This window comes from Orbicella faveolata, unplaced genomic scaffold (genome assembly GCF_042242905.1).
Source record: "Orbicella faveolata isolate gen_17 unplaced genomic scaffold, um_ofav_v1 contig_34, whole genome shotgun sequence".
NCBI lineage: Eukaryota > Metazoa > Cnidaria > Anthozoa > Scleractinia > Merulinidae > Orbicella > Orbicella faveolata.
In genome coordinates this window covers 9,582,031-9,608,042 of record NW_028301563.1, presented here as the reverse complement: position 1 = coordinate 9,608,042, position 26,012 = coordinate 9,582,031, and the positions used below count along the sequence as shown (strand labels likewise).

General features: G+C 36.9%; 1 protein-coding gene and 1 long non-coding RNA gene across 2 annotated transcripts in view; one reads left to right on the top strand and one right to left on the bottom strand.

Moving 5' to 3' along the window:
• LOC149104673 (ribitol 5-phosphate transferase FKRP-like) overlaps positions 1–26,012 on the top strand; it is a 211,763-nt gene that overhangs the window by 134,042 nt on the left and 51,709 nt on the right. The window lies entirely within an intron of this gene.
• On the bottom strand, positions 19,691–21,473 carry LOC149104679 (uncharacterized). The gene is made up of 2 exons (XR_016201265.1): positions 20,331–21,473; positions 19,691–19,906 (listed from the first exon to the last, which is right to left on the bottom strand). It is a non-coding gene; the product is annotated as an uncharacterized LOC149104679 (long non-coding RNA).

Sequence of the window (26,012 nt, the reverse complement as noted above, 5' to 3'; positions counted from 1 at the left end):
ATAATATCCACCTTGTTCTTGCCACCTGTCTATGCAGACAGCATATTGATATTCTGATAAGAAAAGAGGTGCCTATTAGCTTTTCAAGTCTTGTTAAAAAAATAATAGGTTTAGAACTCGCGTTTTTCCCAGTTCATAGAAAAAGGAGGAACCGTTCCTTCGAATTATTAGCTTCTGTTTGGTCGACTATTAGGGCTGATTATTTTTTAAGAAGAAGTTTCGTGCAACAAGACAGAAAATAGATTGCCAAGGAAATTGCTAATTATACGGAAACGAAAACTTTGTTAAATCTGCATCATGAACGTATTTTTTTAGGTACAGTTGTATGTATGGCAAATTTAAACGAGAGTGGGTCTTCATCTTTGGCAGGATTAGCATTTAATTCCATAATATTTTTACCCTTGCGTCAAGACCTCTTGCGTCAACCTCCGCGGAGAGAGTTACTTCAAATTAGCGGTAGGTAAACATCATGATCAGAGCCATTTTCTTCATTACACTGTTAATAAGAATATAATAAAATTTGGTGTTCCTATTTAGTTTCTTTTTATACACTTTTTCCCGATACTTTTGCGAGATTTTTTTCGAGTTATGTGTTTCTATCGGATTATGGAAGTAAACCTTCTTACAAGTACGAGCTGAAAAACCGAACAAATAAATAATAGAACAGATTTCTGTTGCTTGCGCAAATTGGCCTGCATTGCGGGTGGTTTTAAACAAACGGTAGCAAATTAACTTCCTCTAGCATGCAATTTGAATTACAGGCTAAGAAAAGGTAGAGAACATTATGCTTCTTTTGCTAAGAAACCGACTATTTTAATTCAAAGCATCGATTATATACATATGATACAAAGTAAAATTATGTTCACATCACAAGATAAGAAAATTAAAGTAATTTGATAATTTGATAACTGAATTAATCCAGTTTCGACATTGTTTACAAGACTTAACAGGATCGAGTGATTGTTCAAGGATTTACGGTAAGCACCTCAAGTTAACTGTTAGACTGACACACTTTTTCCAATGACGAGGAAAATACTCAGCATCACCCTTTTATCAAGTAAACAGCTTTTTTTTTTCTACTGCTGTCGGTTTCGTTTCATATTTTACAGGTAAAGCTGCTGACTTAAGAGCTGCTTGACTTCTTCGTTCTAGATTTTGACAATGCATCATTTTTTTAGAATAAATTGGTTATGAGCACAAATGCGTGTAGCATTTTATCGCATCACTTCCAAATCTACGGCTAATCGGAGGTCATCAGCCACCGTCTTGGCTCCCGATTCAAACAAACGACTTAAAACTATAACCCTTGATCTCGAAGAGAAGCAGATGGCCTGCTAAGATATCATTTAAATTACAAAATTGGTCAGAATATCGTGACATTAACAGTCTGTGCTACGCTTGATTTTCTTTATTCTCGTCACATGTCCGCACTTGACAAGATTAATACAGTACGGCGGAGAGATATGGGGCCGACTTTGCGTAAGACCGAATAGAAAGGGTTTGATGTGAATTCGAACAAATTAGGTATAATTTCTGCCTATCGATTCGTTTCCCAAATTATCAAGAATCCTTCAACAGCCATCTTTAGCTAAACTGAAGAAAACTTGATTAAGATACTATCTATATAAATTACAAAGTAGGTAAATAGTACATTTTTTCAAACTCACCCTGCGCCCGAGTTGGACAGAGGATTACTGAAATCCATGGCACGAAAACGAAAAGCAGAGAAACACTCATTCTTAAATTGCGACGGATGTCTTAATCTAATCACTCTCAGATAGAAGTCAATATAATATCGAATAATCACCAGTGATGTCTAGTCGAATTATGCTGAAACAAAAGCTAACAACGACTAATGAAGGATGGCATGATATGACTCACAGTTAAAACAACGCTTTGATGTCAGACATAAGCCAATCATGTCACTTTTTCGCGTGACGGACGACTCAGCAGACCACAGCTCGTATATGGTTTAATTCTGTTCTAATTACACATTTGTAATGAGGAAAGAGGATACTGTTATTTAATTAATTCGTTTACCAAGGTTGGCTGGATATGTCTAAAGGATAGCCATTCTTGTGTAAATGGGAACTTTTTCTTTATTCGAAATAAAAGACATAGGTAAGCTAATTTACTGTCTTCAATCGATTTTAAACGGGATTTTCTGCAGTTAAACCTTGGATCACAGAAGAAAATAAACTTCCAAAATTCCGGTTTTTACTTATCGCAAATAATTACGCGCAAGATGACTCAGCTTCAGATTCTCGCTATTTCTTCTCATCCCATCAAGCTTCTTGATTGGTATACTCCCATTAGTACCATATCCTCACTGCATACTCATTACCTCATCGCATAAGATTAAGTTATGGGAAGAGTCCGCAACTGATGAGGCAGTAGGCATGCAACGAAGATATGAGCAGATAGGAGCTTGGTCAACCGCCACCAGGGGAGGTGGTCGGGTCGCAAAACACGACTGTCTTTGTGGAGTACAGGACGAAAAGACCACGCTTCAAGCGGTGAGACCAAATATAAACTCCAAATGGCGCGAAGCATTACCGACGCCACCAGCACGGGCGAAAACGGGGGAATGTTATGGAATGACAGCATGTTTTGCAATGGGCTAATTAATTATGCAGTGAGAATAGTTTGAAGGTTATTTTTGTGAACTGGATGGCTTATCAAGTTGGTATTGTTAACGATTTTCCTTTTTCATCCCGCGTGTTGTACCTAAATATATTTCATTTTAAATGATAAATTCTCGATGTTGAATACCAAGAGGAGTTATAAAATATTGGGAGTAAAAGGTGCTAAAAATCAATAAGGTTTACGACGCAAGATCTTCTAGTCAGAGTTTACACTTTTTCATAATGTCATAAAACTTTTGCAATTTTGCTCCTTGACATCAGTTGTCTGTTGATAATTCCCAGACAGCACTTGTTCCCTTAAAATAATCCAAAATTATCCGTTTTTCCATGTAACATGATGACCTTGCCCCCTTGTTTCCGAAAATATCTTTAAGTCTCCAAGAGGCGAAGAAAGCGGAAGATAAAGATTGTCAAGTAGAGGTAGTTTAGCTAAACCACATGTTGTCAGTATAAAAGAAATTGTGATCATTATGCGACCAGGGTTTATATTCACAGTTTGACTTCGTCATTCTTAAAATAGTATATATTTCTATTGAAGAAGAATTCGCGAAAGGGTTGTGACAGAAACAAAGCACAGGGTTAGGGACAGATTGAGGTGGAGAGAAGATGTTGCGGCCCTATATCCCACGTGGTGAAGCGGACAGTTATTAGTTATGTAGTTTACCCGGCAGGTTGATGCCGTTGCCCGGAGTGTGGCCGTCACCATGTCAAGGGTGCGAGTTGGGGCGTTCAATGTATATGTGAACAGTACAGCCAGTCAGCCATTCACAAGTTGCCTGGCACTAAGATGGACCACATCGCTGTAAAGGTGCTACCACTATAAACCCTTCATCAGACACCCCCACAGAACTAAGAGGATTCAGTTAATTTAGTTTTCACCTGCAATGATGGACAAAAGTCTTGAGACAAATTTGCGCTCTTGACGCTTTTGCACACACGCCAGACGACAGTCGCGAGCGAGAACAACTTCACCTGCTTAGCCTCTCCGCCCACCCTACCTACAATGCGTAATTTCGCCTGAGTTTGAACATTGTATTTAGTAGGGAGGAGAGAATAGCAATTCTTTAAAGATAGCAATTCTTTAAAAGAATTGCAGTGCTTTTTCAAACTTCAGTGAAAAAGATAAAAGATAAACACAGACAAGCACGTTGAATTACATCAGTATCCCAAGGGCTTTTGTCCACCGTTGCAGTTCTTAATTTTTTTCATTACGGTTTTCAGTCTGATAATTTATGGATTTTAAAAAGATAGCTACACTGGTTACAAAACGAGCACACGATTCAAAGGGCAAAAAGAACTATCCCCCCCCCCCCCCCAAGAACAAACAAAGAAACAAAAACGAACAAAAGAAAAAAACCTGGGAACCTTTCTCGCAATTTGAAAAGCGGTGTCAACGTAGACTGCAAGAAGAGAATCTTCGCAATGGAGTCGACTTTAAAAATTACATTGTATAATCTTGTTAATGTAACATTATAACTACATCAGTGATTGACAGGGAGTGGCTCGGCGAGGTATTAGAATTTCCCTTATTTTCCTGAATTCTTGGTTCCAGACCTCGCACCAGTTGACCGCGTATTTAAATCTTATTATGGCTGCCACACAACACAAAATACGAGTGATGAAGGTAAGCTTACATTTCTTTCCAAATCTTAAATTTCCTAACCCTGAGGAAAAAGATTACGGCCCATCCTATTGATACCGTGCTGTCGTTTTAATTTGTTATACGGTGAAAAACAAATTCGTCACCGAGTAAACGCTCTTAGAGCGTCTAGTTACATCTAACGAGGGTAAAACTGAATTACCTTGACAAAAAAAAAAAGAAGAAAGAAAGAAAGAAAACGAAAGACACCAAGACTTTTAGGTTTGAATAAGTGCTAATAAATGGCCTGTAATGGATTTCAAAAATAACCCTTAACTGTCAACTCAAAAGTTAACTTAGCATATACATGCAGGTTCGTGATACTAGAAGCTGTGAATATGATATGTTTTAGAGAATAGTATTTACATGTAAATCTGTTCATTTAGAGACTGAAATAATGTATTTAAAACCTGAAAAATCTGACTCAGCTATTACTTTTTTCCCTAGAACTCTACAGAATATTTTATAATGGCTTAATTATCAAACATGTTTCCTGCCACTGCAACATATCCCTATTAAGTGGTCAGGTCAAGGCTTCAGGTGAGGACTGTGCAGGGATTGTTTGATGTCGTTCAAAATGGTGCAGCACTTCCCATGTAAAGATTTTTAGAACAGAGGGCGTTCCAAGAGCAGTGGGTCATGGAATCCATTGCATGACTTTGAATGCATGACTGGTAACCAGTCTACAATAACAGACAAAAAAGTTGGGACACGAAGCAAGTTCTCCCATCCCATCACTTACGATGTTGATAATCAGGTGATTTTGTCCCTTTTTGTTGAGAAAAACGTGACATTTGCCAACATTGATTAGGGGGGATGGGGAATACGTGATCCAGCTCAGCTGTCCCAACTACGTTTGTCAGGGATTGTCTGAAAGAGATATGCGAAGAATTTTCTAGTAAAGGTAACGCCAACGATTGTCATGGCGTCACAATATTTTAGAATTTTGATTTTGGGTCAATGACGTCAACTTTGTCTCTGTAAATTGGAAAGACCTTTTCTACGTCAGTCTGGTTTAAGGCTCGGTGCAGATATTCGTGGAATATAACTCATAGCCGCCTGTAATAGAACGAAGTTTGCGATCTGCTTCAAGCAAAATGGGATTTAGAGCTCTTGTCTATTATTTAGGACATTTTCCAGAATTATTATTAGCAGATCTTTGTATTGTTTCACGGAGTAGTGTTAAATAAGTTGATTGAAGCTTACCCGTGTACAGTATTCAGATATATCACGATTACACGCGACACAACAACTTCCGGGTTCCATGCATTTAATTAACGCGCACGAATAGCCAACAACGGTTAACCATTTGAAAGTCAGCGTTTTGCAACTTAACCTTCGCTGGTCTTCCCAGTTGGCAGAAGGTACACAAATTTCTCACTTTACATCATTTGAAATGCAGGATGGAAGCAATTTGGTGGCAAAATAGTAGAGTTTGACACTTGAAATATGATTAACCATTTTCCGGAGACAATAAGTTAACTACGTGTCTACCCTTTCTATCTTAATTGAACGGTTAACCATATAAACCTTCTCGCAAAGCTCTGTTTTGCTAGTTCTTGATCCCAAACAAAGTTAAATAGTTTTTAGTAATTCCCATGAAGCGGAAAAAGGTATAATTCGAATAACACGAAGAAGTTTGGAACCAAAATGTTTTATCCGGTGACACTTCCAAAGCGGAGAACAAACCTCGCTTTATACGCGTTCCGGTATTGAAGAGGAAAACGAAGAGAGACATGCCTAATTTAATCGCGTTTAGGTAGCAGCAACGCTTTATTGCTGTGCACTGATAAACTCCACGAGACAGCAAGGACAAGGCGAAAATATTCACTTGCTCGGTGCCCACTGTTTCAGCCGAAGTTACATCATTTCTGTTTTGCGCGAATCAACCACCCCTCTAAAGAAGTAGACAAGATCATTTTTTCAGTGCAGGAAATAGAAACATCCATTTCAACACAATATCTTGCGCATAGTTGGATTTGAGGGGCGAACAAGTGAGTCATTTGCCCCTTGAGAAGCAATAGAGGTTTATGTAACTGACTTATGGATCGCCTACCGTAGAAGGTCATTTCAAAATATGACTTAATGGTCTTTGGCGCCTACCCAGGTAAAACTTGTCGTTGCATGCTGTTTCTTTTTAGTAGCGCTCGCGAGATAGTACAACTCCCCCTTTTCTCCAACTTGTTTTACAGCGAGTGGTTTGACATTCTGTAAATTCTTCTTTCAGAAAATTCCAGACAAAAACGTTGGGACACAAAGCAAGTTCTCACTATCCGGGGGGTACTCCCTTACATGAACTATATAGGTATGTGCGGCCCCAAAGGGTATGGTTTGTGAGCCGTTTTGGTCATAAGTAGGTATCGATTTAAGCTGATTTTGGCCATTTTGTTCATAAATAGGGTATGGTTTTTGCGCTGTAGCCTTGATATGGGTATGTTTTTAAGAAGAAGCCTGCACCTTTTCATCATTATCGAAAAGAAAATTAACAAAAGCGCTTCACAAATTATGTTTACAGTAATTTAACGTTGGTCTGAACTTGGGAACAAATTAATACGCCGGTCTGAAACAGGGTTTTAAGTTAAGGGTCAGGTCATAAATAGAGTTTCGAATTTTTGGTCAGGTCATAAATAGGGTAGTGAATATTGCAGGATTTGGTCATAAATATATAGGGTAAGGGTTTTGGGAAGCGGGCCGCACACCCCCAACCAATTTTTCTGGGAGTACTCGCCCGGAGGGCGACACTTTTAGAAGTAGAGAATTATTAGTATTACTTGTCAGAATCAGCAGAGGGACGCTTAGCATGTGTCTTAAGCTTGACTGGGTAATGCGAGGCGTGTCACTGTAGTTATATCATTGTCGTCTTAACGTGACATCTTCCTCCGTGTTCCATTTCAAAATTATAGATACGAAGGAGTGAAAGGATTTTACAGAGGACTGGTGCCTAATGTTCTGAGGTAAGATGAATTTTTGACATTTGCAATAATCCCAAATTACCACAATTACCACTAAGTCTCAGAACGTGCATTCATGTTTGCGTCTCTCCGCGCTGATTTCCAATCGTAGTGATAGGGATCAGGATTGCAGTTTTGGTCATTCTTGCCAGTGTGACGGTATCAGTGATTTGTTATTTATTTCTGCGACTCGTATTCAGGAATTGCTGTGCAGCTCAAATCGTGAGCAGCAATGTTTACTGCCTGTCGTGTAGCCTTGCATAACTCAAATAAGATACTAGCTGTAAGGTGCGAAACAAAATTGAATTAAAGTAGCACTCAGGTGATAAAGCTTGCGTAATCGCCTGATTCCAAAACCCTAAAACCCAGCGAGAAAAATTGGGAACGAATGACCCAACCAAGTGCAAGTACATCAACCTCTGCGGATCAGAGGTAACTAAGGCATTCACAGACCTTCAGATATAAACTGGTGCTAATAAAATTTCAAACGAGAACTGAAGCTGAGATCCATGCTTAATAACTGTCTAACCAACCTTACAACAAAAGACTTAATAAAACAGTCTTCAGCGACACACGTGTATTTCATACCAACAGAAAAACATATACTTCCTCCTTCACTGTCACGTACAGTTTAGTTCCTCCGAATGGCAAATGCATTAATTCCCACTTCTAAAGTTTCATTTACCGATTTTATTATTATTATTATTATTATTATTATTACTATTATTATTATTATTATTATTATTATTATCATTATTATTATTTTTTAATCTAAATGCCTTACGTTGACGTCCTCTATGTTGCTACATACTATACTCGATTTGTTCTTGGCAGTCTCGCAATGACCTTTTCACACTTTGTAAATAGGCGACTGGTCAGCCTCCTGCCAGTCGCAGTACAGCATTCATGTTAGGCTTTTGTAGAGCACAGTGGAACAGACACGCAAAAGTATCTACATTACTCAGGTGTCCGTATTAACTGGGTTCTCATAATAGACATAACAAACACATGTTTTATGGATGTATAAATAAATAATAACTTTATTTCACAGTGCCGATGTATTTAGCTTAACAGAGCTAATTGAGGACGCTCTAAATTACAATTTATTGTAATCAAAAAAATGGCAAAAGATATTGAGTATAAAGTCTATCTTATCTAAAATTATATACATAAAAATGTACTGAATTAAAATCTACTTCCAAAATATCTGTTTAATCTATGTAACTGAAGAACAAATATACAAATGTCTCGCACTCAATTTTAAGTTTCCTTGTCAAGTGCAAGAGCGTCAACACTCATTTCTTATAGTAAGTTTAGTGAAATTAAAAGCTTTCATTTTCCAACAGATTAGAATTGGTACATAATTACGAAAATCTGCAGTGCGCAAGTAACCAGTGTCTGTAACACGAGGTTAACTTTGTATACGAACTTGCCACACGGGAAACAGGAAAATGTCCGTTGTCGTTATTAACCGGTCTCCTGGCCTTATCTGATCTCCTTATCTCCTTGTCATTATCATTGGCAGCAGCCAGCGTGTTTTGAAAGGCGCAATAATTCAACGACTCTTTCACTTGATGTGGTTAACAATGTTTGAAAGATAAACACCAGTGAAAAAAAGAGCAAAAATAATTAAATGTTACAAGCAAACACAGACAACCAAGCAGCAAGATGGAAAACGAAATAAAAACAAAACAAAACAAAACAAAACAAAACAAAGGAAACAAGCAAACTTTAAAACAAGATAACAAACATAAAAACTAGGAAACACACATTAAAACAAGCAAACGGACCAACAAGCAAAGTAACAAACATAAACAAACAAACAAACAAACACGAAAACTTAGAAATACGAAAAAAGATAGTACCAACAAACAAGCCAACTCGAAACCAAACTGTGAAGTCAATATAATAAACAATCAAAGAAGCAAGTAGCAACTGTCTGTCCTTATCTGGTTTTGTTTCTGTTTTTGTTTTTCAGAGTGACTCCAGCTTGTGCGCTTACCTTTATGGTATACGAAAACGTCATTCACGCTCTAATGCCGTCCAGTTAGCATCGAGGGAATTAATTACGAAATAGAAAAATGACAGAGCAGTCTGAACGATGCTCTTTATACCTCAGATGTTCAGACTGTACCCTTGGTTTTAGGAAAAGGATTTAGTTGGAAGTGTCCATCGTTGAGGAAAAATCTAGAAATGGACGCATAATTTTTTACCGCAGTTTTAATATTAAAGACCAGCTACAAATAAGTTTTTGTTTTTTCTTACAATGGATAAGAAAAGGGGTGAAAAACTCTTAAGGGACATTGCAATGGAGCTGGAATTTCGTCCGGTTTGTTACAACAACAAGTTGTTTTGCTTGATGCATGTTCTTATTGGTCGTTCGTTGGTTACATGGTTGGTTAACAACTTGAGTCTGTTATGGTCGACTCAGGCTGAATGTTATCAATCTTGACATTGAATGATCTTTGGAATGCCTCTAAATTAGTATTATTAGTATAGTGTTGTACATGATATAATTCATTCCGCGCGACATCATTTGAGTGAGTGTACAGTCACGTGTACTATAGTACTACAGTTGTATAGCAAGAATACAATTGGTAATAAAAAGAAAATTCATTAAAAAAAATTCCTGCGCAGCTTGCACTCTCCCCTTCCAAAAGGAAAGAATGATAGAGAACAAACAAAATATCCAGCTGTAAAGAAGATATTTTGACCGAAAACTGTTGACCCCGTACGTGCCCTTCATCTCCCATGATTTCTACAACATGAAACAGTCTGTGTAGAAATACTTATACGCCGTGGGCGACGGTCGAACTGAGCCTGCAAAGGTCCAGCATTAAGGCATCACCCCACAATATAATATTGTGTTTAATAAACCTTTTTCGCTCGGGTGGTTTGTTTTCCCATAACAGACCACGTGGTATTCTCTAGAGAATTGTTCTTTTATCCATCTAAAAGTTATTTATTCACGTACACGGGACAAGTTGAAAATTTCAAAGGAAGAATTCTCAAGACGTTCATCACATGGTGTGAAATGGGACAAAAAACCGCCCAGTCGGACAAGGTCTAGTGTTAAGCAAATTCCTTCTCTAGTTCCATTTGCTTGTTTTTCGGGTGCCCGGGCCTGTCAGTAATCGCCAAGAAGAAAAGACAATAAAAGTAAACTTGTACAGCTGTCACTCAATGGCCGCGGCCGCACTAGAGAGTTAACCGGGTTATTTCTAATTACCGAAAAGTCGTAATGCGGCCGCTAATTTCGGCTGTTCATGGAACTTAAACCGGGTTTACGGTTACCATGGAAATTAATTGATGAACAATAGATTTTTTTAACCGGGTTGGGTTAATTTAAAACCACCTTTTTCCGTGCTTTAACCCAGGTTAGTGGTCTCTTATCATCACTCTGATCAGCGCCGTGCATTGGCTTTTTCGAAATCTGCCAAATCTCATGACGTCAATTGACTTAACCCACTTCATAACCCATTTCAGTGCGGCCGCTCATAAAATATAACCCCGTTATTTTATTATAACCAACCTTTAACCGAGTTAAGTTGTTTAGAATTTTTAACCAGGTTTCTAAAAAATAAATCCAGTTAACTGTCTTAGTACGGCCGCAGCCAATGTCTAGGTTTTACAGTAAGGGCATTTGTAACTGGATTAGTCAGTGCTGCAGTAACGGGCGTGACAATACCCTGGGTTAAATAAATAGTAAATATAGTAAGAGCCGCAATTCTTTACTTGAATGACGAACGATTTTTCACAACAGGCAAAATTATTAATGCAGACTTTTCTTGAGACTGTACCCTCAGCTACTGTAGGATGAGATTCATTCAACCAAGCAGGGGAGTCTGCATCACATCTGTACATCAGTGGACATGTGGTCACCATTTTTGTGCCTGCAGCTCCTTGGAAGCGATACCAGCCACTGAGGGTGTTGTCACATTTGGCGTCTTTTGTTATGTAGTCATATTTTCTTTCTGCATCGGACAGATTTTTGTAATTTTGCCAGTGACATACATCAACTAAAGGAAATACACAAATGTGTAAATAAATATGTGATAAACACAGAAGACATTTGAACAAGTACGAAAAAAGTAAATCAATGGAATAAGTAATTAAGAATTGATTCATGCTTTAGCGTGGATCATAGAGTTGTTCGATGCGCAGTCGAGAGAAACTCTAGCGTCTTTGATGCTCTCCGATTTTTCGTTTGGCGTATGAAATACATAAAAGAACTAAATTTCCATTGGTGTAAATCACGTGAAATAGGAAGAGTTGTACCAATAGAACATTTTCGTATCCTCGGTATTGGATTGGAACTGCAACCGTTAAAAGATTGCTTTGGAAAATAATCATAACCGTAATACCTACAGAATAAGTGTCAGTACCCTCATTCCCCCTTTCAATGTTGGAAAATGGTATAATGCAAGCTTGTGTTCGACGAAAGGGTTATGTTAACATTACACAGGGGTAGGGAGGGGCAAAGTGCAAAATAAAATGACGATTTCTAACGCTTGTGACCATGGTTGTAGCTTGCAATGGAGGCTCGTGTGGGGGAATATCATTAAAAAGAGATTAAAGTCATTTGCATTTGAAAATACTCCCCGCATTAGCCGCAGTCGCAAGCTACAATCATGGACAAAAGTCTTGGGACAAATTTGCACTTTTGGCATTTTTGCTCACACACCAGAGGCGAATACAACATCACCTGCCTAACCTCGCCCCCCACCTCCCATACAATGTTGAAAACTAGTACCTGCAATTTCACCTGATTTTCAACATTGTGTTGAGTGGGGAGGGGGGACAGCAACGCGCTTTTAAAGGATATAGCGGCGTTTTTTTTGTTTTGTTTTTTTTCAAACTTTAGTTCTAAAACACAGATAACTCGTTACACTACATAAGTGTCCCAAGGACTTTTGTCAGCGATTCTAGTTCCAGTCCAACACCGAGAATACGAAAATGGCCAATTGAGGTGTGTCTTACATACAATGGGGGATGGAGCGGATAGCAACTCCTTACGGACAGGTTGTAACTAATTTTAAGCAACGTAAGGATACTCATGTTATGAACCAAATTACATTGCACCTTCACAGATTGCACCGTTCTTTACGAATCCATCTTTGCACTGGCAATAGTACGATCCTTGCGTATTATTGCACATAGAGTTAGCAACGGCATCACATAGGTCGTTCTGTGCAGCACACTCATCGATATCTGGGAGATAGAATGTGATATAATTGTTATATTTAAGCCAACGGTCAAATATGTGATTTTTCCCGTCGGTTTTCTAACCCACCGGTTTTTGAAACTGACTCTGTGTGTTAAGCATTGTGAGTCATGTTCTGCTATTTTTTCCTCACTCGCACCCCGACCGTAGTGTATAGGTCAGCATTATCCTGCAATTGTCTTCTCTCTTACATTGTTTTCTTTTCAACTATAGACTTTTGCCAACCCCAACCACTTCCTCCCTACAAGGATGAATTGTGTTCTCTTCCGAGTCCTGCTCGCTTCTTGTCTCTGGCTTAAGGCCTGCTTGTTCTCACTACTTGTTCAAGCCTCAAACGTTTGTGAGTGAGGACTCCCGGTGGTAATATACAATCTAACAAAGCAATCGAGGGCGCAAGGTTAAAAATGTCATGGTTACTTACTTCGGCGCCACGATAATAGTAAAGCTGGTTGTCCGTCAGATTCCCATCGTGCTCCAAGTGAGTGGAGTTATTCAGCTCACATTCATGTGTTCCGTTGGGATCTTTGTTCTTAATATTAAGACTGACACAGTTTGCATCCAGGTAGCAACGGTATTCACACTCGTCCAAGTCATTGACAATCATGGTCTTTATCCAGTGGTTCACTAAACGTTTCTCAGCATAGAAATAGTGGGCTGGAAAGTACAGCTCACGTCCTCCATCTGAAAAAAATGTAAACATGTTTATCTAGAGCTTATAATAAATAAAGGAAATTTTGAAACAGGCTTTTATAATTAAAGTCTGAGACAAAAATAAATATTCAAACATTTTAAAGAACAGAGTAATTTAGGAGTGAGCGATGAGGGCTTATGTACATAGTATCTCCTATCAACATGCAGTATATCTTTATTTCGCTTTACTCTCCACGCACGAGATTGATTTTTTTGCCAGACCTTTGTATAAACAAATCGGTAAAACTATAATTTCTAACCGGTTCGTTATTGTTGTGATACCAAATATATATGAAATAACTTCTTTAAAGGGGAGCTAAGAGTGTACTCGCAATTTTCTTTCCCGCTTGCTAAGTTTTGTGAGGATCCATGATAACTGCATAATTTATTTATGAGTTCACTTTTCAGTGTCATCGCTTTTTTATGAAGAATTTACGAGGAAATCCGATAGTAAATCGAGAAATTTCAGTTTTTAGTGGACCAGATTAATTTTAGGTACTTTTCAGTCCCTTTTACATTTTCTTAAAGCTAAAGATATATCAACTAGGTGCGTTGAATAACACTGATAACATCTTATTTATGGGAACTAGATAAAATAAATTTCAATGTTCAAAGAAATAATGCAAACACATGTAAAATTATATCATCAGTTTCACTTCACTAGTACTTTCAAGTGTTTTTTCCCTATGTAGTGTGTTAGAAATAATTAGCTTTTCAGAAGAATTTTAAAACAGTCAAACAGAAGTTTGCAACGCGATGTAAATAATCTCAGTACAAAGTGTTTGTTTACATGTTACTCGTACCTCAGATGAATTCTTTCTTAAACATTCGACGCTGTTGTTTTAATCGCTTACTTGTTGTTTAAATGGAATAGCAAACTACCAATATTTTGAAGACTGGACACCTCGAAGTCGTAATTTAGAAATAATTAGCAAAGAACGTAAAAAAGGTCTGAAACTCAAAATCGATTTTTTTAAAGTGCGAGTGACGGCTTGTTTTTTAATCTTCCCCTTGCCGATATCAAATGTAAATTCTCCTATCTAAGCATCGCACATTTCTCAGTTACTGTCCTTGTGAGAATTTGGTGGTATATCAATATGAATATCCACGGTGGTTTTGCCACCTGTCTATTCATACAGCATATTAATTTTCTGACAATAGAGAGTGCTGATCAAGCTTTTCAAGTTTAGTTAGGAAAAAAATAATAATACTACTTGTGGAACCCGAAATTTCGCTCTGTGGCAGGAGAATAAATCCTCCCTTCGAAATATTAGCTTTTGTGGACTGACAGGTCTGATCATGTCTTATGGAAAATTTCCCTGCTACAAGACTGAAATTAGAGTGACATGGAAATGGCTAATTAATACGAGAGACAACGTCTATATTGGATTTAAATCATAAACTTATTTCAGTTTAGCTGCAGTTTTAGTCAAAACGGTTTTGGTAGAGGGAAATTCATCCGGGTTTAAATTTTTTTACAAAACAATTCGCATTTAATTCGATAATATTTCTACTATTGCGTCAAACCCCTGCAAGCTTTTAATTTTCGCTTAAACAACCTCTGGTAAGAGTATTGTTATTTCAAATTAGCGGTGGATAATGATCAGGATCACGGCGGTTTTAGTTATTACAAATGAAAAAAGGAATAAAATTCTGTGTTCCTATGGATGTTTTTCCATATTTTTTTTCCTGTTACTTTCACGAGTGTTTCCGTAACTTGGTAGAAACGCTAGACGTTTGGTTCTTAAGTAGCTGACTATGACCTGCTTTACGATCTTGAATTAAAGTTAATGTATGCTACAATGTTTTATTTTCCTTTTCGTTGGTGAAAAAAAAAATACGAGAAAACGACGAAAGATCATTCGTTCATTTCTATTTTCAAAATATGAATTCTCTTTACTCGGGCCATCATAATGTCAAAAGCTTTAATTTTGTGTTTCTCTCGAAATATACAAGGAAGATTCCTACATGAACGAGTACCAAAATCGAACAAATCAATAACAGAGCGGAGTTCTGTTGTCTACGCAAATTTGCCTCCATTGTGGGTGGTTTTAGATAAACTGTAACAATTTCCTCTAACATACAAGTTTCGATTTACTGGCCAAAATAATTTAGTGAAGCGTTTAAACTTCTCACGCTAGGAAACGGACTGATTTAATGGAAAGCGTTTGCCATAAATGCATGTGTCGCATAGTAAAATTATGTTTAAAATAGGAGATAAGAAACTTGTAGGTAATTTGAATTTGGTAAACATGGCTGATGTACGTACGTTTCTCATACATGATATTGTATTCAGATAAGATAATTAGCAAAAGAATATTCGCATGTCGCATGTAACTCATTTGAATTCCAAAAAGGTGTAACCTCTAATTATTTCCAGAAAATCCAAATTCGACGTTGTTTAATAGACTTAAATGGATCGAGTGATTGTCTAAGGATTTACGGTAACCACCTCACGTTAACTAGTAGACACCTTTTCCAATGAAGAGGAAAATGCTCGGCATCAACCTTTATTCAAGCATTCATGGTTTCTTCAAACTGCTGTCATTTGCTTTTTATATTTTAGACATAAAGCTAGTTTAAAATTAGTGTCACTTCCTCGCTTTACATGCTGACAATGCGTGATTTTCCAGAATGAAATGGTTATGAACACAAATGCTTGCAGCATTCTATCACATTGCGTCCAAATCTACGGCTAATTGGAGATCATCAGCGAATGTGTTGGCCCCCGATTCAAACGGAAGACTTCAAACTAACTCCTGATCACGACCAGAAGTAGACAGGCCTGTCTAGATGTCACTTAATTTTCAAAATTGGACAGAATATTGTGACAATATCAATGGATTCTACGCCTAATTTTCTTTATTCTCTTGACGTGTCCGCCACTTGACAATATTAATACAGCATGGAGAGATTTGGCGCCGACTCTGCTTAAGTCAGAATGGAAAGGATGTGATGCTAATTCGTAGAAATTCGGTGAAAATTTCCGACCATAGATTCGTTTCAGAAGTGATCAATTATCCTAATTTAACAGCCATCTTTAGCCCAACTGAAGAAACCTGAATAAGGATAGCATCTATAAAATAAAAGCAGGTAAAAAGGAAATTTTTCGAACTCACCCTGCGCCCGAGTTGGACAAGGAATTACTGAAATCCATGACACGAGAACGAAAAGCAGAGAAAAACTCATTCTTAACCTGCGGCGGACGTCTCCACTTAATAAGTCCCAGATACAGGTCAATACAGTATTGAATAAGCACCAGTGCTGTCTAAGCACCAGTGAAGTCTGGTCGAATTAAGCTCCAACAAAAGCTAACAGCGACTAATGAAAGATGGCATTATTTGGCTCACAGTTAAAACAACGCTCAGAAAAAACCAATCATGTTACGTCTTCCCTTGACAGATTACTCAGTACATGTAAACTTCCCATTCTAATTGCGCATTTTTGATGAAAAAATTGAATACGGTTATTCAATTAATTATTGATGTATATTTTTTTGCCTACATGTAGGTTGGCTGAATATATTTGAAGGAGAGCCATTCTAGTTTAAGTTCGAAATGAAGCACAAAGTTGAGCTAATTCACTGTCCTCCAGCGATTATAGAAGAGATTTTTTTGCAGTTACACCTTGGATAGAAGAAGAAAATAAATTTCTAAAATTCCTGTTCTCCTTGTAAGAAATATGATTCTTTCTTAGACCAAGTGCAACGATGATTGAGTTTCTGATTCCCGCTATTTAGTCTCGCATTGAGATTCTTTATTGGTATACTCTCACTTGTTTGAACGTTATTATTGTGAACAGGATGGTCTATCAAGATTTTATTATATAGACACGAGTGTTTTACTGGAAAATACACCACTCGTAAAATTCATACGAAACTACATCCGGGACTCGAGTGGCGTATCTTCCATATCCTCAGTAGTGAAGATATCGATGATTTCACTCATATCAAATTTGTCTCTTAAATTGTACTTAAATTCGTTGGTGTACGATCGAAACATCTCCAGGTCTTCCTCGAAAGTCTTCGGCAATCTTTGGCAATCTTCGAAAATTTTCGGAGAATGTTCGGCAACGTTCATGTGACCTTCGGAGAAGTTTTGGAGAATGTTCGGAAATCTTCGGAAAGTGATCGAAAATCTTCGGAAAATCTTTAAAAACGCCGTCATCAGTATGTCGATATAATAAAAAGAACATTACACGTTAGCTCGAAGATATGAATTCTGTGTTTTCGTGACAAGAACAATATCTCACCCGTTCGCTGCGCTCACTCGTGAGATATTGTTCTTGCCACTCGAACATAAAATTCATATCTTCTCGCCACCGTGTAATATCATCTATGCATCCCTTGTTAATGATTTTTTTCCGTTTTTTTTCTTCACACATGATTTCGCTCCTACATTTTTTCCCTGAAACTATCCTTTGCTGCAATGAGAAGTTCTAGATTTTGAATACCACAGCAAGTTAAATGCGATTGAAAAATAGGCGCTAAGACATCTATCAAGCCCATGGCAAAAGACTTCCTGGTCAAAGCTTACACTTTCTCCGGATGTCTAAAACCTTTGCATTTTTGGAATTTCGCCTCAAAACATCAAGTTTATGCTGATAGTTCCCAGACAGCACTTGTTCCCTTGAAATAATCCAAAATTATCCCTTGTCCCATGCTAATGACTGATTCTTTGTTCCCAAAAATCGTTTAGAGTCTTCAACAAGCAAAGAACGAGAAAGATAAAGATTATAAAGAACTATTAGTTTAGCTAAACATGTTATCAAGATTGAAAAAATTGTGATCATTATGCGACCAGTGTTTGTTCTCACAGTTTGACATCGTCATTATTAAAAGAGATTATATTTCTATTTAAGGAAGACTCGCCAAAAGGGTTGTTAAAGAAACATAATAAAATGCGCAAACAAATTTACTAAAGAGCAGTTCTTAGAAGGATTAATTACCCAACAGATGTCTTTCGTCCGCCCACCACCGTGCATGTTACTCAAGCTAACTAACTATTCTTCCAAAGAAGACGTTTTATTTCCGCTTTGTGAACAGTGCGAGGCAAGTATGCTATAAAAAAAGTTCGTTGAGCTTTAATATGAAAAAAGATATAAAAATCGCTCGATATATGTACAACACTACACAATTTTGTTCGTTCAGTGACCTAAGCTAATCCTGCAATTATCGAAAAAACGTTTACTCAAAAATTAATGTTTACATATATACGGAAAATAACGTAGCTGTTCCAGAAGAGAAATTTTCTTGGTCCGAAAGTTGAAGCGTTCAATTCAAGGGAGAAGCTTTCCAGAGAAATGGAATCGACTGCATGTCGATAGCTATAATCCCGTAATTATGAGGAAAAAATAAAAAATAAAAACGTTTTACTCAAAAACATTATGTTAACATCTACACGGAAAATAAAGCACCTGCTCCAGTAGATAAGTTTTATCCTTCCTGAAAGTTGAAGAACTTGTAAAATGAAAAGATTAAACCTTCGGAAAAACTTAGAGATCGGCTCATCCTTGATCGTTAGATTATCGATCAACTTTGTTCTCTACACGAGGAGCTGCGATTTGTACTTTTTTATCGAGGGTTATCGTTAAATCTTCAAGTGTCAATAGCGATCAGCACTAATTTTCTCCACATGTTCGAAATGAACGCCTTCCAAACTAAAATGTGGCATTCCAATTTGGAACAATTCCGAAGGGTACTGGTATTTGATGCGGAAAAAGTTTGTGTTTCCGAAAGGTTTTGGCTTATTGGAAGGAGAAAAAGAAGTGTTCAGTTGAGTCCGCCAGGGACAATACATCCAATTTCACCAAAATGTACAATTTAATGTAAAAAAGATCGTGCACCCATCGCGCTTTCCTTTTTTGAGAGATTAAGATTTTCTGATCTCCCGGCCCACAACTTATCAGAATAAAACGGTCATCTATCTATGATTCTAAAAGGATTCAGAATTTCTGATCCCCCAAGACTTTAATAGATTCAAAAAACTGATCCCCAGTCCACAACCCGTCAGAGCAAAACAGTCATCTACTTATAATTCTAAATGCATTCAGAATTTCTGATCCCCATCACTTCACGGGACAAAAACGGCTATCTGTTCATGGTTCTAAAAGTATTGCGAATTTCTGATCCCCCTCCCCCACCAAATCTGCTGACATGATAGAAAGAGCTGTCGATTTATAATTCTACAACAATTCAGAATTTCTGATCCCACATGACTTAAAGGGATTCAAAAATTCTGATCCCCCAGTGCATAACTTATCAGAACAAAACGGTCATCTACCTATAATTCTTAAAAGGATTCAGAATTTCTGATCCCCCTTATCAGGTGACAGGACAGAAATAGCCGTCTATTTATAATTCACAAGAAATTAACTAGATGTCTGATAGCTAAAAAGTAACGATTGGATAGTAACTTTAAACACATTACAGACAAAATGGATCACAGAGCAAAGGGCATCAGAAAAGTACACAAATGAAATATTCACAGATAGGTCATTATTTATAACGATTTAAAACCACGCCAAAGGATCGAGACAAAAATTGCAGTTTCATGCCGGACAGTGAAAGGTTTTATTTTCAATTCAAAAAGATATGAATTTAGGCTCTAGAATTACAAGCTGTTATTTAAAGTTCACATCAAAGATAACAAGAATTTTAATCAGGACTCAGCTGCCGTCTGGGCCACCTCCGTTTTCTGCTTTAATGTGTTCGTTTCGGATTGACGGCCGCTATTCTTGCCTTTTTTTTCCCTCTGCTCTGCAATGAAGCAATTGAAGCTAAATATTTTTATAAATAGCGATAGAATTAACATTGTTTTTCATTAATCAATTGATCGGGAGTGTATTCTTTTGTAAAGAATAAAGAGCAGTATGTAGGCAATGCGGTAGTGAAGTGTATCGAGCGTGATCTGTAGCTTCAAATCAATTCAGTGTAAACTTTAAGTTACCTCTTCAAAAAGCACACTAACAAGCTATTATGCAAGCATTTCATACATAGGAAATGTGTGTGAATAGTTTCCTCGTTACGGGTGCTAATAAAATCAGGAGAACAAACGTTTTTCTTGTGTTTCAGTGATCGCGAAATAAATATAACAACGAAATTTCTTCAGCCACAACATTGATTTCGATTCAAAGATTGAGCAGCTAACTTTAATGTTGAGCAACAATTATGATATACTTACTTTTCTGCGACTTTCCTTTCTTTCACCGAAGCAATCAAGATACTCATTTGAACTTGGACAAATCATTCCATGTTTCTTGCTGCTATTGACAATGTTGGATTCGAAATTGCGCGCAAATAACTGACTCCTTTGGAAAGGGAATCTGCTGGTCAAAAGTATTCATTTATCAGATTCACCGAAGGATTATGGGATCGGATGGAAACAGCAAAATGGCGGGCAAAGATCGTGGTGAATGTTGTTAGGATTCGATAACAAAGCTCTCTGTTATTTTATAGCCTTGCTCTACGTTGGAAAGCAGTCACAAATTGTTTACAGATGTCCGTTGTTATTCCAGTTGAGTCAAATCCCAGTAAAGGTGGAAAAGTATGAAGTTTCGTCGGCAAAACAGTGTGGCAATCAAACTATTTGCCAGCAGCTGGCGGTTTCTCTTACACTCGTCAGGTTTACAGAAAGCTTGTGGTCCCTGCAGCTTTCCAAGGTAAACTGATTTTCTTGCATAATTTGTGAAGGTTCTTGAAATACTGGAAACGTTCTGGCCGGTTAAATTGATCGTGGAAGATTACAGAAGATGCAGATGCTTTAACACACTGTTAAGTCTTGTTGATTTCGTGAATGCAAATGTTCATTTCCTAAAGGAGTTATGAAAGCAACTGTATTCAACACAACAATATACAAACAATTTCGCGTTGGGAAAATCATTCATTGTAAAAGTACAATAAGTGCAATAAATGCGAGCTCTCTCATGTAGTTTACATATACTTCATATAGCTAGTGTATATCTTGTCTAGGATCAAGTGGGCATACATGTATTTATTATACAACAACTAAAACACAAGATATCAAAAAGCAACACCCTTCACCTTTTTGATTTTCAGGTTGATGGTGGTACTCTTGAGGTTATGTTAGATGTGCATATTACATTATCAAGACCTTTTGTTTCCCACTTATTACTTGAGTTGCAAAAGACTGATGTTATTTTCATTAGGGTGGTTGAAGTTCTCTTTAATTGGGCAGTATTTCAAAGGTTTTTTTATAATTTGGCATTTCGTTATGCAAATAGAGGTTATTTAGAACAGCAGATGTAATTCACAGCTAGGTTATGGAAGATTACTTTTAACCACTTCCAGAAATTTGTACATAAAGCTTACCGTAATTTGAAAAACACATGATTCATGGATAAAATTAATTGAAAAAAATACTTTCATGAAGAAATTAATGTAATTGAAATTTGAAATTCATTTCAAGAATATTTTGTGCTTTTCCGGTCACGAAATCTGTTTACATTTCATGAAAATTTACTGAAGAATGTAAACATTTACTAGACTCCAATTTAAGTAGCTGAGAAGTGTTTCAAACAAGATTTTTGAAAGATATATGTTAAATTTAAGTAAGTTTTGTGATAAATCGCAACATAATGGAAACTCATTTCCAGCCAGATTTTGTCCTCCTTTTGCATCTGGATGTGCCTAGTTTTTGGTATTAAATTTTAATGTACAACTGTAGCAGGTTTAAATAAAACTATGAGTTATTTATACATTTTCCTATGTAAATACAGAGATTTCACTTAGGTTTAGGATTTGAAGAGCAGGTATCAAAGTTCAATATAAATGAGTAATGAAGAGTTTTCAATAGTTAGCTATATTTTCACCACCTGTGTCTAAGAAAGCTTTTGGCTAGGTTAATATTAAAGTGCTACGTGTACATGAGTGATGGATAATTTTTAGATTGGCTGCTATCTTTTTACTATCTCTGGCTTTTGGGTAGGTTATCACAGTGCGATATGAGTGATGGGTAGTTTTCAGATAGGCTATCTTTGTACTAACTACAGCAGAGGTAGGTTTCAGATAGGATAGTGTTTTATTGTTCAATATAAGGACTAGTCTTCAGATAGCCTAGTTTTTGGCTTACTACAGTAGTGGTGGCTTTTGGATAGACAAGTTAGTGGATAGCTAGGCCATCTAAGTATCTGTTGAATATCTATACAGGAAGCTAGTTTTTAGCTAGTCTATCCATTTCCTAACTATCTGATGGATAGATATTAGTTAACTTTAAGCCATGCCAAAGATAGCTATCCTCTATCTACAAAACCTCTTGGATAGAAAAAAGATAGAGATTTTCATCCGTCAACCAGGAATGAGATAGTTGCAAGTAGCATGAAGTTAGTAATAAACTAGTAATAAGATATGATCGTTTTTGGGAGGGCTTCTTTAACTGAGGACAGCAAACTATTGCCAGCTAGCAGGAAACATCTCCAAGATGAGTGTGCCAAATTAAAGAAGAAAGAATAGAATTGCTTGTAGCATTAGCTACAATACTTGCATCCATATCTGTCAGGTCTTTATAAAAACAATTTTACCCACACCCTTCTCCTTTGAGCATGGTTAAACTGGTTATGTAACTGAAGTGTGAATGAACTGGTAGCCCACTCAAAAAGTTAGATTGAAGATGTAAAAACATGTTGGGCAAAGCTAAAGTCCATGGCCGCTGCTATATGACAACAGGTTTTTGGAGGATACTGTATACATGTATGTAGAGTACATCGACCCACTTAAATGTATCAACTGCAAATTTAAATGTACATGTAAATTGCAGTCCTTAATTGTCATCCCTGTAATGTACTGTAGTGTTCCTGAATGCTCTTTTTGTTTGATAACAGTGAGGTGCCTTGTTTCCATGTTAAACAGAAATTGTTAGAAATTTTTCCTTCACACAAGGTGAGCTAACTCCGACAGAGAAAGTGGAGTCTGCATTTATGCCTACAGTTGTGCAGTTTGAGTAATCTCACTTTTTTGGTCAATTCTGAACTTTCCTATCCTCTTAGGTACTGTTTGATATTGTTTTTTTAGACTTACAGCTACTGTAATTTTGAAGTGCATAGATCATTGTAATACAATGTGTGATGTTTACAGTTACTTATATTAATAGACTGCTGTGAAGAAACTTGTTCTTCATCACTCTCTCAGTATAATCTGAGTGTATGGAATCTGTTAAGAATTATGCTATATTTGTATAAAATTTCTAATTGAATATTGTTATCAAGAAAAAATATTTTGATTAGACATTGTTCAGGCAGGCAGCGAGATCTAAACCCTGTCTTCAATGTTATGATTTAATGTGGCTACATTGGATGTAACACTGGTTTTGCAGGGGATCAGAAATTCTGAATCTTCTCCTGTGTTCTTTGGGGGATCAGAAATTCTGAACCCTTTCTAGAGTTCTTTAGGGGATCAGAAATTCTGAACTCTTTCTAGTGTTCTTCGGGGGATCGGAAATTCTGAACCCTTTCTAGTGTTCTTTGGGGGATCAGAAATTCTGAACCCTTTCTAGTGTTCTTTGGGGGATCAGAAATTCTGAACCCTTTCTAGAGCTCTTTAGGGGATCAGAAATTCTGAACCCTTTCTAGAGTTCTTTAGGGGATCAGAAATTCTGAACCCTTTCTAGTGTTCTTTGGGGGATCAGAAATTCTGAACCCTTTCTAGTGTTCTTTGGGGGATCAGAAATTCTGAACCCTTTTTAGTGTTCTTCGGGGGATCAGAAATTCTGAACCTTTTCTAATGTTCTTTGGGAGATCAGAAATTCTGAACCCTTTCTAGTGTTCTTTGGGGGATTTGAAATTTTGAATCCTCTCTTGTGTTGTTTGGGGATCAGAAATTTTGAATCGTTTTCTATGGAGGTACCTCTCGAGACAAGAAATTCAAAAAAATCATTTGGTGTCTTATGCGTGACTTAAACATTCATTTCAATTCAAATAAAGAATAGGAAATTGCTTGGAAGAATTTTTTAATTCCTTGCAAACAGGGAAACTTTTCCTCTGAGTTTTAACACCAGTTTAAGATTCTTAGTATATTGCAAAAATCGTCTTTGGAATCAAATGGCAATCATAGACTTCCGTCTAAGCTCCACGTTTCACTTTAGGCCAATTTTGCACTCATTTCCAACGGAACTTCCAAGCCTGCAACGTAAAAATAACTTTTCTCCGAGACAGGTTTCTATTTTACACCGAAAAAGTAGCCATTTTTGAAGTGGTTCTTAGTATTTACTCTGAATTTTATCAAATTGGAACACCACATTTTAGTTTGGAAGGCGTTAATACTTATTAAGTAAGCATTCTGGTTAAAAGCTTTTAAGAAGATGACTACAATAAGTGAAATATGGCTGCTGATATGCACGCACTTTCTCCCAACTGCTAAATGCGAAAATGTATGGAGACAAATATGTTAGAAAAGTTTGCGCGTTTGGCAAATTTGAAAGAGAGTTATGAAATTTTTATCTCGCCACGTTTCACAAAGCATGTTTTACGAAGGGTTTTCAACACTCTTATGCTAATTTCATACTTTTCTATCGGCGTCGAATGAAAAGTTAACTTTTAACGATAATAGATTCAAAAGTCAATAATATTTATAATTTATAATCACTCTGCATAATTTAAGAATATTGTTTTTGCCTAACACGTCCGCTCGTGTTCAGACTTGCAGCATCTTCCGAAGGAAGAATATTGTTGTATTTTCTTGGGACGTATAAAACCTAGAAAAAACTGACCAATTTCAACTTCGACGCAACTCACTTTACCTGCCGTAGATAATGAGCCAACGAGGAAGATAAGGAACAAGGACGGAACATCCCGCGTGCAAAATGCCATTCCGTTGACCAATGGAATAAAACCGAAATGCAATTTGTTTACAACCAACGACGACTAACTTAGAGATATATTAGAAATAATACCAAAATAAAATATTTTAGTCGTGTGTTGTTTGAATATTTAATGATACGTCGGTTTTTTACTAGCACTTTATGCTAAAGGAAATTTGTAATATTTTAGTAGGTTGTCGTGCAGGAAGTTGAAAAGTAGTCAAACAACTCCATAGCAGCTAGTTTCTTGAAATTTATCCGACACGATTCAGTTTTAACTTTGCCAAACGAACTGAGCCACCCTTGAAAGGGTTCCGCTAGGTTGGGTAAATTTGAAATGCCAAATGTTAACTAAGATAACATTTTTATCTTTCTTCAAACAAAAAAATACACTTGTATTTCGAATTTACAATTCGAATGTCACACAGCTCTGAATTAAGTGCGTGCTCGGGGGTATTGTTTTGACGTATTTCTTAATATGTTGTGTATTTTGGAGAGCTCACTAGAAAGCTAAGCAAGATAACTAAAATATTATGACGTAGTGGATATAAAGATGTTTTAATTTGACTTCCTCCCGAGGTGGCGATCGGCTTTTATTTTGCAGCATGAAATTACACATTCTAAAATTCCCAAAAATGCAATATTTTGCCAACAGACCATGTTGGTTTTTGTAGCTTCACTGAAAATTTATTCATCGTTATTTTACATATTAATATTAAATGCGGTTTCCATTTTTAAATGTGTTTATATTGAATGATCTACTGACGTAGTCAAACAGACGTTAAAAATATTTTCATACCCGCTAAATAGCCTAAGTTACTCTAAGAAGTACGTTTAATTTTCCAAATTTGTGCATCATTAGGAATAAAACATTCTATTTACTACGATATACATATCGGTTTTCGCTTGTCTTTTTGGAAATTGCGGTCACTTTGACTTCCCGTGAGACAGTTTTCCGCACAAGATTGGAAACATGATCACGGCTTTGAAATTAATATCTATGTTGCTTTTTTTTTTCCTAATGGTTCATGCTGAAGTTGGCACGTTTTATAA